At 39.1% G+C, this 14,765-nt stretch overlaps 1 non-coding gene and 1 pseudogene across 1 annotated transcript; both read right to left on the bottom strand.

Annotated features, from left to right (window-relative positions):
* Positions 1-7,857: 7,857 nt before the first annotated feature.
* LOC112313276 (pyridoxal kinase pseudogene) lies at positions 7,858-8,486 on the bottom strand (annotated as a pseudogene).
* A 1,730-nt stretch (positions 8,487-10,216) lies between these two features.
* Positions 10,217-10,324, bottom strand: LOC112313419 (U6 spliceosomal RNA). Its single transcript, XR_002975692.2, has one exon. It is a non-coding gene; the product is annotated as a U6 spliceosomal RNA (small nuclear RNA).
* Positions 10,325-14,765: the final 4,441 nt, after the last annotated feature.

Raw genomic sequence — 14,765 nt, 5'->3', positions numbered from 1 at the left:
AACTTCCATTTCTTAACAGGAAAACATGTGATGTCACCTGAATGGGCATCCCCAGTATAAACTACTGTGAGCCATTATCTTGCCAGTGATAGTTGTCAATGTAAATGGATAAACTGGCGATTTAAGACTTTGATCAGTGTAGAAAGCACCGGATTTGTTACCCAGCAACTATTTACTCCACTTGGTCTGCCCTGCCCTTATCCTTTGTAGCAGAACCTCAGAACTCCTCCTCTACATGGCCATGTGCTTCCCTAAAGGAAACAGGAATTCCATTTCTCCAACTGGGGAGCACTTTAAGAACCGGCATGGAAGGCAGTTGTGACCAATGAAAGGAGAAGGGAAATGTGCCTCAGGGCTTATGACGAAAGTTTCTTCATTCTCAATGAGAAGCACACTGACTAGGGCTTCTTGAAGAAATTGCTAATGTCAAGTCTGGGGCACAGAATATACAAAGTAATCCTGGGACATCTTGTTTTGTCAGAAAGCAAAGGAGCTTTCAAAGGTGAATGGAGTCAAAAGGATGTACAGCTACTATGAAGGGTCTCCCCCTGACCAAAATTGGGAAAACTTCAGTATCAAAAGAAATAATTGAAGGCTTTTAAACATATAAAAATCCATGAGCTCAAACTAATATTTTTAAAAAGAAAGTCAAAACAAACGCAATTGTCACCATTACACCAAAGCCTTACTTTGAAAGTTGGTTATTAAATTATTTACATATCTTGCCTTTCTAGTACTCCAGGGTAACCTAATAAATAGTCCTAGTTAACTCTCCTTTTTCCATAAGAATTTAAGCTAATAAATGTTTTGTTAACAGATGAAATAACTGATCCAGGCAACTATCTTTTAGGTTCCAGTGGAACCTAAAGCAATTAGGCAAAAAGGTTAGTGGGGAGCTATATAGTTACATCAGTACCAATGTATCAAACCCCAAATTATTTATTAGTCACAAGAAAAATGTTATTTCATAAAGGAGAGATCAGGCGGAAATTCCCTTATTTTGCTTCACTAAGAATAAGTCATTATGTAACTCTTAAAATGATAACAATAAGTACACAACATCACCTATGAAGTATTTCTTCTATAAATGTTTGATCTGAATCTATACAACTCTTTACATCTAACATCCAGTTTGCAGGAAATATGAAAGATGAAAACAGTGCAAACAACCAACCAGTCTGAATGTGAGTCATTCTACAGGACAACAGAACTGGGCCTTTGAACATTTCAATTTTATTGGAAAAAGAAGGCAGTGTTCTAGAATCAAGATTAAAAGGGATTTAGGAGATATAATAACATGTAATGAATGCTCCTTGATAGGATTTTGATTTGAACAAACCATCCATAAAAGACATTTTGGAGAAAACTGTAAAATCTGAATATGAACTGGAATATTAGATGCTATTAAGGAATAAGTATTAAATTTAGGTATGATAATAATGTGGTTAGGGAATTATCCTTATTTTTAAGATGCATTCCAAAGAAATTCATGATGTCAGAATTTACAATTATTCATCAGAAAATAGATGAATCAAATATGTCAAAATGCTAACAATGTTTACTTCTATGTGATGGATAATTTTATATTATTTTCTCCACTTTTATGAGCAATTGAATTTTAAACAGTCCAAAAAAAGAGTGATGAAGAGTCTCTCTTCTACTGGACATCACTGTGTCTGCATGTGATCCCAGAAATCGAGTCAGCCATCCTGACACGGTCAGGAGAGCAAGCCTGAAGGGAAAACTGGCGAGCTGAGGCCAGAAGGCAGGAAGATGAACAACCCGGGTCCCTTATAACATTGCCGAGCCACGGAACCATCCAACTCGGAGAATCTACTGGACTTCTTAAAGTGTGAGATAATACATTTTTCTTATTATTGATGCCATTTTGAATTGTATTGTTAATAATAGTCAAGAATATCCCAACTAATACAGTTATGGAATATCAATTTCCAAGTGCCCTGTTCCCACTTCTTTGAATGCTCTTCCTGCAGATACACACACGCTTGTTCCCTCACTTCCTTCAGGTCTCTGCTCAAATGTCACTTTTTCAGAGAACCCTAGCTTGACAACCCTATAAAAAAAATAGGGCCCTGGCTGGTGTGGCTCAGTGGATTGAGCACCGGCCTACGAACCAAAGGGTCGCCAGTTCAATTCCCAGTCAGGGAACATGCCTGGGTTGAGGGCCAGGTCCCCAGTAGGGGGTGCAAGAGAGGCAACCACACATTGATGTTTTTCTTCCTTTCTTTCTCCGTCCCTTCCCTTCTCTCTAAAAATAAATAAATAAAATTTTTAAAAAAATAGGAATCTCCTTCTGTTCAAGGTGTACTGAAAAACTGAAGCTCCTCAGCAAGTAGAAGGCTAGTTCTAGGATCCATGTTGACCCCACCAATGTGCAAACACCTTAAAACAGCGATTTTCAAGGAAGAGAGAAGGGAGAGACACAGGAGGGGGAAAGAGACAGACAGACAGACAAACATCGACTTGTTGTCCTGCTTATTTACGCATTCACTGGTTGTTTCTTGTTTGTGCCCCAACTGGGGAAAGAACCTGCAACCTTGGCATATCAGTATGATGCTCTAGCCAAAATGATTTTTAACTGAGCTTACAGTAAGTCCCTCCCACTTCTCACACCGGCTGAAATCATCTTATAATTAGCAACATTAGACCAGAATGCTGCACATAAAAGAAAGATATGGAGACAGAAAACCAGATAGTTGAGCTCTGCTCTGTACTCAACCCCTCAAACATCCCATCTCCTCTGGTTTTAGCTACTCCCTGATTTCCAAACATGTGTCTCCACGCCAACTTATTTTCTGAGTTCCAGGGTTATCTAGTAGTCCGGCAGTTTGTTTGGGGTGCCACAACCTCAAAGAATCCAAAAGTAAACTCATCCTTTCTCCCCATCCATTTTCCCAACATATTCTCTTTTGTATACTACATTATCTTAGAGAAACTTTCTCAGACATTAAGTCTTGCCAATTCTATCTCCTAATTACCTCTTGAATCTGCCTCTTTCTCTTCGTTCTCACCACTATAGCCTTAGTTCTGGCTATTTTTAGCTCTTGTATGAACTCTTTTTTGTTTAAAGATTTTATTTATGTATTTTTAGAGAGAGGGGAAGGGAAGGAGAAAGAGAGGGAGAGAAACATGGATCAGTTGCCTCTCCTAGGTGCCCTGGCCAACGACCTAACCTGCAACCCAGGCATGTGCTCTGACCGGGAATTGAAAATTTATATTAAATTTAGGTATGATAATAATAAGGTGATTAGTTAGGGAAGTACCCTTATTTTTAAGATACAATCTAAAGGAATTTTATGATATCAGAATTGAAAATTATTCATCAGAAAAAAGATGAATCAAATATGTCAAAATGCTTTGCGAGATGACCTTTCACTTTGCAGGACAACCCCCAACCAAATGGGCCACACCAGTCAGGGCGTATGAGCTCTTTCTGTAGCAACTAGTCAGTTTCCCTACCTCCTGCCTTATTCACACACAATTCCACCCCTCCTTTACAGTACATCCCTTACATCCTGTAAAATTAGTCTTTCCAAAATACAAACTTGATCATATCTCTTCCCTAGGTAAAATTCATTCTCTAGAGGCTTTTATCGCCTTTAGGAGGAAAACCACCTTCCTTAGCAGGAGGCATAAGACTTTTTGTAAATTGGCTCCTACCTATTTGCCATTCTTTATCTCCTATTCAACCTTCAAAACCCCACTCAGATATCAACTCCTCTGTGAAGCTCTCCCAACCAACTCTGCTCCCCACAGTCAAGTTAGGCCCTTCTTCCTCAGTCATGTACCTAATATCCCTACCAGTGCTAAAATAAATTATAATTAATTTGTGTATAGGTACTGCTCATCCAAGATCAGCCCTGTGATTAAATAGATTATTTATTGTTCCTACCTATATACCTTAGCAGTTGTTCTCAATCACCAGATGGGGAATGGATGAGTAAGTGGAGAAGAAATCAATTACTCAGCAATCAATGGTTGTTTATTTTTCTAAATATTCCAACTAGATTTCCTAATTGTCTCAAATGAAAAAGTTCCTGCTAGCCATGATCATATGAGCAATTGAAACTGCTATGTTGGCATCTATTGTGACAATAACTATAAAAGAAAAATAAAACCTTGTTACATATCTGGTGCTCTGAGTAATAACCTTGAAAACAGGCCATGAAATTTCCCCATTAAAAAATCCCAATGATGAGGTCTCTGCTATAGTAATAAAATTCTCCTAAACACCGTGACCGTTTATTTAGAAAAAGAATGAATTTGTAGCCTCAAGTGTTCAAGTGTAATGGAGAAGGAATCGATACAGCCAAGAAGAAAATCCCTGCCACATTTAAGAGAACTAAAAACCTTATCACCCTAGAATATTCCAGGTCAAATTCAAGATGGATCATTCTTTGACATTTTAATAGGTTCAAATTAAATGTGATTATGGGTACATTTCATACAAAGTGAGATCTCCTGCAATAGGACCACAAGAAAGCTTTTTAAAAAGAAGTTGGTTTGAGTAACTTCATAGTCACGTACATATGCACATATATTGAATGGACTGAGATGAGAGAAGAACACAGCTAATCTATTCAAATAAAAGGATGAGTCAAAGAGAGACAATTACCACTGTTGTTTTTCAGAGTAAGTTTAATTTATTACTTCTGTTGTCTGTCATCATCGACTGCAGTGAGGATGGAGGCCAGCAGTCTCCGCGATCTCTAACAGGCCAGGAGCCCCTGCTCAGCTACATCCAACTTAGACGCTGCCCCATACTGACCAGAGAGACAGAAAAAGTCATCAGAACATTTGAAATACCACTGAGATAATGGAAAATCTAAGCCAAATTTCAGTGACTGCCCAACAGAGTGATAATGTGATACAATACTGACATGTCTCTAAAATTGTAAAGTAATTCAATATTTGTCAAAATCAATCCTTTTCTATTTTGCTCAAGTTCTGTTATGTTATGTCTTCCTACAACCCAATCAAATTTTACCTAATAATATTTCCAAAATCAGTGGTAACTAATTGTTTCAGTCGGAGTCCCAATGGGTTGACACACTCAAATTAAGTTAGTTTGAGGATTTATTTTTAAAGGAACTCTTATGTTTAAAGGTGTAGGCAAGATGCAGAGGAACCACAAGTAGCCCAGGGCTAATAATATAGGGGCAGTTACAACCACTAGTTACAAAGGGAGGAGTGAAGGGAGAAGCTTCCAGAACTCAAAAGGAGAGAGTTTGTGTAAAGGGTATTGACCCTCAGTAGAAGGTCTCACCCAGCCCAAGGTGAACTTGCAGGGAGGGAGCCAGGGGATAAATTCCTAATCCCACTCTCTCTCTAACCTTCTTCTGGGACCACCATAGGCTGAATCTACCTGGAAGCCAGAGGACAAGGGAGCACTGTGATAAGATCGGTATAGGCCAGCACCCCAGGACAGAGAGCTCAGTAAAGACAAGGGCAGAATGACTCTAATGGGACAAATGAGAACTATCCAATATTCCGTGTTTTAGAAAGAACCGGTTTTTTCCCCAATCATCATCTGCCTCTGTTGAGTGATTACTGTATGCAGTATTCAGGTAGGTAGAAGCACATGGTGGGAATAGGGGTACAGGAGGTTGAAGGTAAAGGAAGAGACACAAAAGAAGAAAGAACTTTTCCTACAGGAAATTAAAATAAAAACATGTTTACAACCATGGCAAAACTCATCCAACTACCATATTTACGAGTAAAATACCTACTCCAGAGTGTGGTCTGTGGAACAGCAGCAGCAGCATCTGGGACATTATTAGAAATGCAAATTCTTAGGCCAGTGACTCAGAATGGAGTTTTTAACCAGATCCCCAGGTGCCTGTTATGCACATGAAACTTTAAGAAGCTCTGCTCTAAGGGCTCCCTAGAGCTACCGGGGTAATAACAAAAGTATGGAGTAATTAAAGCTAGTGGGATTTAATGGGGAAAGGTTCATGGGGAGGGTATATTTGACAAGGATATTAAAATAGTATTTTACAGAAAATGTGGTTTTTAATTTCACCGTAAAGTTAATCAGTAACTGAATATATCACATTGAAGAAATAATACAGTCAAAAACTGATAGTAAATACTTTTACATTAATACAAAGTAATTTCATGATAAAATAAAATTCCTATATCACAGAAATTCTCTAAAGGTTCACTAAAGGGAAAATCTAGGCTGATTGCAATTGGAAAACCGCTGCTCCAGTTTTGTGCTTTGCTTTCTCTCTCTTCTTAATACTCCTCTCCTTTATATTTCAGGCCCAACTCTACACTTAATGGGTGTTCAGTAAACACTTTTGGATTGATTGAAGCCCAACTGTTTTAAAATTGTGTGCTAAACTGCAATAATAGATCAGCATCCAAAAAAAGAAAAGAAATAAATCTAGTTGTAGATTTCTACTTAGAGAACAGCACCATCTTGTGTTTCCACAGGAAGGTACCATCTCCTATCAACTGTGTTTTACCAGCAGGATGAGGAAATTCTGCTGCTAATGCTAACCCATGGTGCCAGTTCTTCCTATCTCACTACATGTCTAACACAGTTTTAGAATTATTCTTCTGTGCTCTTGCTATGCACCAGTTCCATCTTTGAAATAGCAAGAGCGCTTTCATTTACTATGGAAAGAGCTTTCCCTTAACATCTGTGCAGCCCGGCCCACATCCGCTTACCTCAATCCTTACCAACTCACTGCATAGCATCTGTTCTCCAGCTTCTAGAACCTGCACACCTGTGCCTAAGGGCTTCCTTCAGCCACCGAAGTCCACCTTGCTGCTAACACAGCAGGCCCGACTTAGCACCAATTCTGCTCCCAGAAGGCCCCAACCAATGACTTATACGAGGTGGTGTATAAACATCCTAGCTCCCTCCCCCGTGAGGAGGGAAGCTCTTCTTCCTAGAGTTCTCTCATGAGATTAAGCACTAATCACTCACAATGGAAAGTTCTGGGCTGTCTCACTTCCCCTGTCCCTTACCAATGTCTCCTTCACCTCCAGATAAACTTTTTGTACTTGAGTTTTTGCCTTGAGGAGCCCAGTGTGGTATCTTCCCACAGATGCCCCCAGCCCTGCACCAGCCTTCCCTTCCCGGCCTCCCTGCTCCTCACTCTGCACGTCCCTAGAGACACTCGTGGGTTACAGGGCTGTGTCACTGAGAGTCGTGAGATCTATGGACCGACCTGAATTTTCAGGGTCCTGAAAAGGTCCCCACCAAAGTGACTGTGCAGGCTTGTGTGTGTCTGGGCCAGCTGGCATTAACCTATCCATACTGTGAAACAGAAGCAGAATATCTGAAATGCCCATGGACCTACCGAGCAACAAAATCAAACAAAAATCCTGAAGCAGGAAGGAAGACAGAAAGGTCAGAATGATAATAAAGCTATTTGGCATAATTCGCCCAGATGCAAATGGTTAACACCAAACTCATTCTCAGAGACATACAGATACAGCCCTCCCACCGAAGACCCAGCCCGCGCTGCACAGGGATGTTTCAGTAGGGGGAGCCAATGTGACTCTCCCACCACATACCCCACCCCACCCCAGCAGAGGAGGGTGCCCTCCGAGGGTGACCACAGAGCTGGTTTTCCAGAGGCCTGGAGCCTGGGGGTGGAGGCAGGGTAGCTGGCTTTCCAAATCACAAATTTCTGTGATCGCTTTATTTTTTAAAAACACAGTTGGCACATTTTCACAATTAAGACCAGTTGGTGCTGGACAGTCACAAAAGAAAAAAAATATCAAGTTTCGGTCACAGCTCTGACAGACATTACATTTTTCATGGGGACAAAGATGGAGACACCAACACGCTGTACGTCAGGAGGTGGGCATGTGAAGCCCTCATACCACTGTGGCCTGGACCACAACCTCTGAGTGCTCGATGTCCCTTTTGCTCTGGATCTTCTTCAGCTCTAGCTGAGCTGGGCAGGGCTTCTGTCCTTCCCCAGCCTGGGCTTTTGCATACTAGATGGTATGCTTCAGAACATGGTGCATGGCCGCCATGGTCTTCTCACGGGCCACCTTGAGATTGTTGGGGTGCTAGTGTGTCCACACCAGGAGCATGGTGACAGAGAGGTCCCCGGTGCCCACAAAGACAGCATCCACCTAATGAGTGTCCATGTGGATGTGCTCCGTCACCACAGAGCCATCGGGAAAGGCAGGTCGGAGCTGGTGATGAACAAGGCATTGGGGCCCATCAAGTGCAGCACAACCATCACCACTAAGGCTTCTTCCTGGCGGTGAATCTTTCTGCCAATCAGTAACTCATCCTCGAACTGGTTGGGAGTCATGTCTGCAACCAGCACAACCTTTTCTTTGTAAACAAGGAGATCCCCTGGACTGTGCATAGAGCCTTCTCCTTTCCACTTGTCACCTATCCACACATCACACATGTACACCAGTCAGAAGTTCTGCTGCTTCAGCTCATGCACGATGTCCACCACCATGGCCAGGAAGGACTTGTCCCTCATGACCACCTGGTTGCTCACATAGCTTCAGACAACAAGGCTGTGGATGGAAATCTCCCGGCAGTCCTCCTTCATGCTGGCCTGCCAGGGTGGCGCAGGACCGTGAACACCAGTGTCTTGTTGCTGGTAGGCTAGGGCTCTACTTAGGCTCAGGCTCCCCTCTGGCCCAATCAGTGCAGATGCCTGGATCTGACGCCAGGCCACTTCCCTGTGACCTCAGTGCCTCTCTTGACATTTTCTTAATTCATATACCCTTTATTCTCTAAATAGTCATAAGTAAAGCATGATACTTTCCATTTGGTTCAGCTTATTATTTCTCCTGTGTAAATAGTGTAGAAAAATGGTAATATTAACCATTTTGGTTTATTCACATTAAGGCCAGGACCACAGCACAAGTTAAATTTCCATTACAATTAGCCAAAATGTGAATAGAAGAGCAGTTTAAAGGTTGAGCAAGATGAGTTTCAAACCATGTCTCCCAATTTCAGCTCAGTCCACCGATGTGGTTAATGATCAAGACACAGGATTTTGCTTTGAGGTACTGGGAAAGCACATCAGCCGATTCAGATGAAGGGGAAACAGACTGGATACTACAGGGATCAGTGGCCCAGAGGGCTGAGCTTGTTAAGGAAGTGTTATCAAGTACTCAGAAGCAATACACTCATGAGAAATATTATGGCAGGCATTTCCAATTGTCCCCCTTCTCTCACAGTAAGAGAACCCCTGATTTTAAGCTGGGCTCATAGCCTCCCCAAATTTAAAAAAGCTCCATGCTGTTCTGCAGTTAAGTGTGGCTCCAGGTGTCTATATTGTGGTCAACTAAAGATAAGCGAAAGTAAAATTTACATCTTTTGGGTCATATCCATAACGGCAAGAAAGTGGCTTTCCACTAGCATTTATACCCTTCTTGCTGGATAGAATTGGATGTTAGGAGAGTCATCTTGAACCATGTGGATGAGGTCAACATTCTAAGAATGACAGATCAACAAGGTGGAGGGTGCTTGAACCCTTGATGGTTTTTCAGTTGAGCACTGCCATAACTCCTGAGATTTTACTTTGAGAAATAAATGAATTTCTATCCTGTTTAAGGCATTGTTTAATTTCATGTCTGTTAGAGCAGAGATTTTATACTATTACAAATACATGGCAAATAATTTCTTATTTTAAGGATGAATGATAATGAGTCATTTATTTTTGGTACAAATGAGAGCAGTTGTTCTATTACAACACTACTCACACTGAGTTTTATCCCAAATGTGTTACATAACACGAAAAAGGGGTATAATTGTATATAGCATGTCACAAATTGTATGAATCCCATAGGATGTGTCCAACACGTGAAGGCCATCTCTTATGCGTACTGTAGTTTGAAAGCTGCTAGATTAGAACAGTAGGCTAAGAAAACCATGGCTATAGGTTTAATATCCATGTGGATTGATCGTCTTCAAACTCATTGTATTCCTCAGTTTAGTCATCAATTTGGCTAATTCTTATCATTAGGCAAAACCAGAAAGAAAGCTGGATGCAAAAATAATCTCTGCCTATGGAAAAATCACACGGGGCTGAAGCCCTACTAGTAGGAGGGCAGCTTAATGACAGCAGAAAGGACATAGTTGAAGTATAGTGAGCTGAACAATAAAAAGCATGTTTTGCTTCTGAAATTGTCAAGAAATAAAATAAATGAGATCCTATACTGAACAAAGCATGAGTAAACAAGCATTCTCCTACACTATTCGTAGAGTATATGTTTCTTCCAAAGAAATAATCATCCTTGCGCATGGGCCATGCTAATCTTCTCTGTATCGTTCCAATTTTAGTATATGTGCTGCTGAAGTGAGCACCAAAGAAATAATCAGACAAGTACACAAAAATGTAACATGCTGCCCTGGCTTGTGTGGCTCAGTTGATTGAGTGTCGACCTGCGAACCAAAGGGTCGCTGGTTCGATTCCCAATCAGGGCACATGCCTGGGTTGTGGGCCAGGTCCCCTGGAGTGCACAACAGGCAACCACACATTTATGTTTCTCTCCCTCTCTTTCTCCCTCCCTCCCCCTCTGTCTAAAAATAAATAAATAAAATCTTTTTAAAAAGACCTTTAATTCCAAAAATGTATAAAATCATTAAAAAATGTAAAATGCTAAGTTGTTCCTCATAGCTCTATCTATAATAGTGAAAAATTGGCTGCAACCTACGTGTCCAACAACAGAGAACTGACTAAATAAATTTGGTGTATCCCTACGATGGAACAGTTTGCAGCCATTAAAATTGATGTTTATATTATTTCATTACATATTAATTGACAGTAGAAGTTTTCAAAATGCAATATGATCTTGATTTTGCAAAAACAATACTGCACTGTGTGCACATGTGCATGTGTGTGTGTATAATTTTATACATATATTAAAAACATTTAAAATGTTAAAACTCTTAACGTTATCTCAGGGAAGGGGGATGATAATTTTTACTTTCTTCATTGTGCCTTTGTTTTCCAGAGATTTCAGTGAATATATACATGTTAACTTTATAATCAGATAAACAAATAAATGTCACCTTAAAAAGCAGGAGGGAAGGAAGGGAAGAAAGGAAGGAGGGAGCAAGGGAGAAGAGTGATTGGGGGCTTTCACATAGGACAGATCTGAGTCTGCATCCAGATTCCACTTCATAGCTCTTTGTATCTTCTCATCTGTAAAAACATGGTTAATATAATACTTACCTGAAAGGACACTTGTGGGCTTAATGTCCTTATATGTATTTCTCAAACTTCTGAAAAATATTAATCACTTAAAATGATCAAATAAAATGTCTTGGGAAATTCGGAACATATATTTGGATGTCAAGGGCTCTACCAAACTTCCCTTTAAATAAACAAGTTTATCTAAATTTAATCCAGCCTTCCCTGAATTGACTGGACCACAGCATCATGTTTTTATAGAGTGTCTATGGACATATTTAATTCTGCCCAATACACCTTCGGAAATGCTAACAGAGTATGGTCCAGTACCCAACACACAATGGGTGCTTAGGTAGGTTTTGTCATTTTTTCACCTACAAAGGACCGAGACTGGGTTCTTAAGATGGCAGAAATAGTGAACTAGAATGGGTAGAAGACATCTCCTAATTAAGAACCTAGAAGAACAATGGACTTAAAAAGAAGAGAAGTCAGACTGGAAATAACACTGACAAATGCTACAATGCATTATTTCCCAACATAGAAATGAGGCATTTGATAGCTGAAAGGGAAAAAAGGAGATGATATCACTCCCTATTAACATAAAATCATGATTTTTTACTGATAGTAAATGTAATGTATAACCAAAGAAATGAAGTTTACATAGGAGTAATATGTTGATTAGTCCTAATATGCCAAGACCCTGACAGATAAAAGCAAACCAACTTCAATTTATTATTTCATAATGCATTAGCATCAGTCAGCGGCCCTTCCAACAAGAGACAGCAAGGCCCACCTTCAATTTAATTAATGTTCTTATTATAAGTTGAATCATCAGATCCTACAGATATTCTTTAGGGGTCAGCATGAAAACTTCCCAGAAGAAATACTACATGATGAAACCAACCGTCATGGGCAACGCCATGAAAATTCAAAAAGCATTTTAAGTTTTCACCATTGCTACCTTTTGCTTAGTATAAATAATTACTGAATAAATAACTGGATAAGGTAAAAGCTGCTCTGCATATGAGTCATAAGTGTCAGAGGTAAATGGATTAAATAAATACTCTCTCAAAATCCCTTATAACCCCGTATTTCTCATCTTCATAATTTTGTTGACATTAGAACAAAGTTACCATATGTCAACTAAACCAAGAGGGAACAACAGGAATAAAAAGATATGAGAAATCATGAATTGGCCCAATCCAATTATGTTCAGGAATCAGAAAAGGTCATATTAACTACTGTGGGTATGATAGCCATATTACACATAAATAATAACAAAGCTACCCCCCCAAAAAAATAAGATATCATAATTAAGAATAAGAAGAAATAAGAGACTATATAAACAGGGCTTCAAAGAATTCAAATACAGAAATGAATCATAAGACACATACCTAAAACATCTATTGTTACTATGCTTAAACAAATAAAAGACATGGTTGAAAATATCTTTACTGGAAACCATAAAAAAATGTAAAAAGGAGATTTGAAAATGTAGCCAAAGAACTTATAGAAATAACAACTACAATCCAAAATTTAAGACTCAATATATGAATTTAACATCAGATTACACATAGCGAGAAACTTGGCAAACTTAAGTATAGTTCAGAAGAAACTATCCAGAATGTAGCACAGAAATTTAAAAAAACATAAAATTAATAAAAGTATTTAAGAGGACTCTATATAGAGTACAGAGTGAAAAGGTTTAACATTTCTTTAATTAGAGTTCCAGTAGAGAAAAGAAAGAATAGGAATTTGAAAAGTCAATAGCTGAGAACAAAAAACAAAGATCCACAGACTCAAGAACCCAGTGAGTCCCAAGCAGGATATATAAAAGCACTTGATCACAGACACATCATAGTAAAACTGCAGAACACCTGAGACAAAGTGAAGATCTCAAAAGCAACCACTGGGGGGAAAAAAGAACAGATTATGTTCAAATGAGTGATAGACTGAAAAGCGACTTCTTTTTTTTTTTTTTTTGCCTTTCTTGAGATTTCATTTTTTTTTAAATTTTTATTGTTATTCAATTACAGTTGTATGCCTTTTCTCCCTATCCCTCCACCCCACCCCAGCTGAACCCACCTCCCTCCCCCAAAAAGCGACTTCTTAACAAAAGCAATGGAAACCAGAGGGGGATAGAATGTCTTCAGCTTGCTGGAAAGAATGACCAATTGTATTGTAAACTGCTGATTGTAAGTTGAAGATATTTTAAGACAGACAAAATTGGAGAGAATTTGCCTCCAAAAGAATCTCACTAAAGAAAATTCGACAGAACATATTTCAAGCAGCAAAAAAAATCCCAAAGGAAAGGATTAAGATGAAGCAAAGAATATAGAGCCAAAAATGCACAAATATAAGCAAATCCAAAAAATATTATTTAAAGAAAACAATAATAATGATCCTTGATATTAAATATAATTAAGATACAAAGCAATAATACTTTATAACTGAGGAGGCAAATAATGAAATTTAAAGTGTTTCAAGACTCTTATACTGTCCAGGAGAAAAATAAAGGTACCTATTAAATTTTAAAGATTTTATTTACTTATTTTTAGAGAGAGGGAAAGGGAGGGAGAAAGAGAGGGAGAGAAACACTGATGTGAGAGAGAAACATGCCCCCACCCCCATCTGGGGACCTGGCCTGCAATTCAGGCACGTGCCCCAATGGGAATCAAACCAGTGATCTTCTGGTTCACAGGCCAGCGCTCAATCCACTGAGCCAAACCAGCCAGAGCAAGGCGCCTATTAATTTTAGACCTAATAAATCAAGCATATTGAAATTATTGGGATACCACTAAAAGAAAAAAGTATATAACTTTTGAAACAAGTAGAAAGAATCTGAATGATTTAAAAAGTACTCAATCTGGAATAAGTCAATAAAAGAGTGAAATACAAAGTACAAAATAGGATAAGTAAGACCAAAACTTATTATTAATTCCTTTAAATGTAAATTAGTCCAGTGTCCCAGTTAGAAGACATTCTTAGAAAAACCACATTAATAAAAAGAACATTTTAATCAAAAGAACTATACTTTAATCAAAAAACTACATTTTAATCAAAAGACAATATCAAAAAACTAAGGATAGAAAAATGTTAAAGCATAAGTATAGGAAAAATACACCATGCAAATGTTAATCAAAAGAAAGCTAGAGTAAGCCCTGGCAGGTGGCTCAGTTGGTTGGAGCATCGTCTCATACACCAAAAAGTTAAGGCTACCTTCATGCCATAATTTTAACATTTTATGAGATTTCATCTTTGATTTGTTCTTGCCAATCTCTGTAATTTTGCAGTTTAAAAAAAATTATTTATTTTACAGAGAGGAGAAGGGAGGGAGAAAGACAGGGAGAGAAACATCAATGTTTGAGAGAAAAACACAGATCAACTGCCTCCTACATGCACCCTCGACTGGGGACTGAACCCACAGCCCAGGCATGTGGCCTGACCAGGAATCGAACCAGCGACGTTTTGCTTTGCAAGACGATGCCCAACCTACTGAGCCACACCAGCCAGGGCACGTAATTTTGCAGGGGTTTTTACACATGTATCTTTTTTTTTTCCTTTAAAAATGTTTAATGCCAATTATGATCTCACCTTTAACTGGAACATAAT

This window comes from Desmodus rotundus, chromosome X (genome assembly GCF_022682495.2).
Source record: "Desmodus rotundus isolate HL8 chromosome X, HLdesRot8A.1, whole genome shotgun sequence".
Taxonomy (NCBI): Eukaryota; Metazoa; Chordata; class Mammalia; order Chiroptera; family Phyllostomidae; genus Desmodus; species Desmodus rotundus.
The sequence above is the reverse complement of the archived record's forward strand: the minus strand, read 5'-3'. Positions and strand labels throughout refer to the sequence as shown.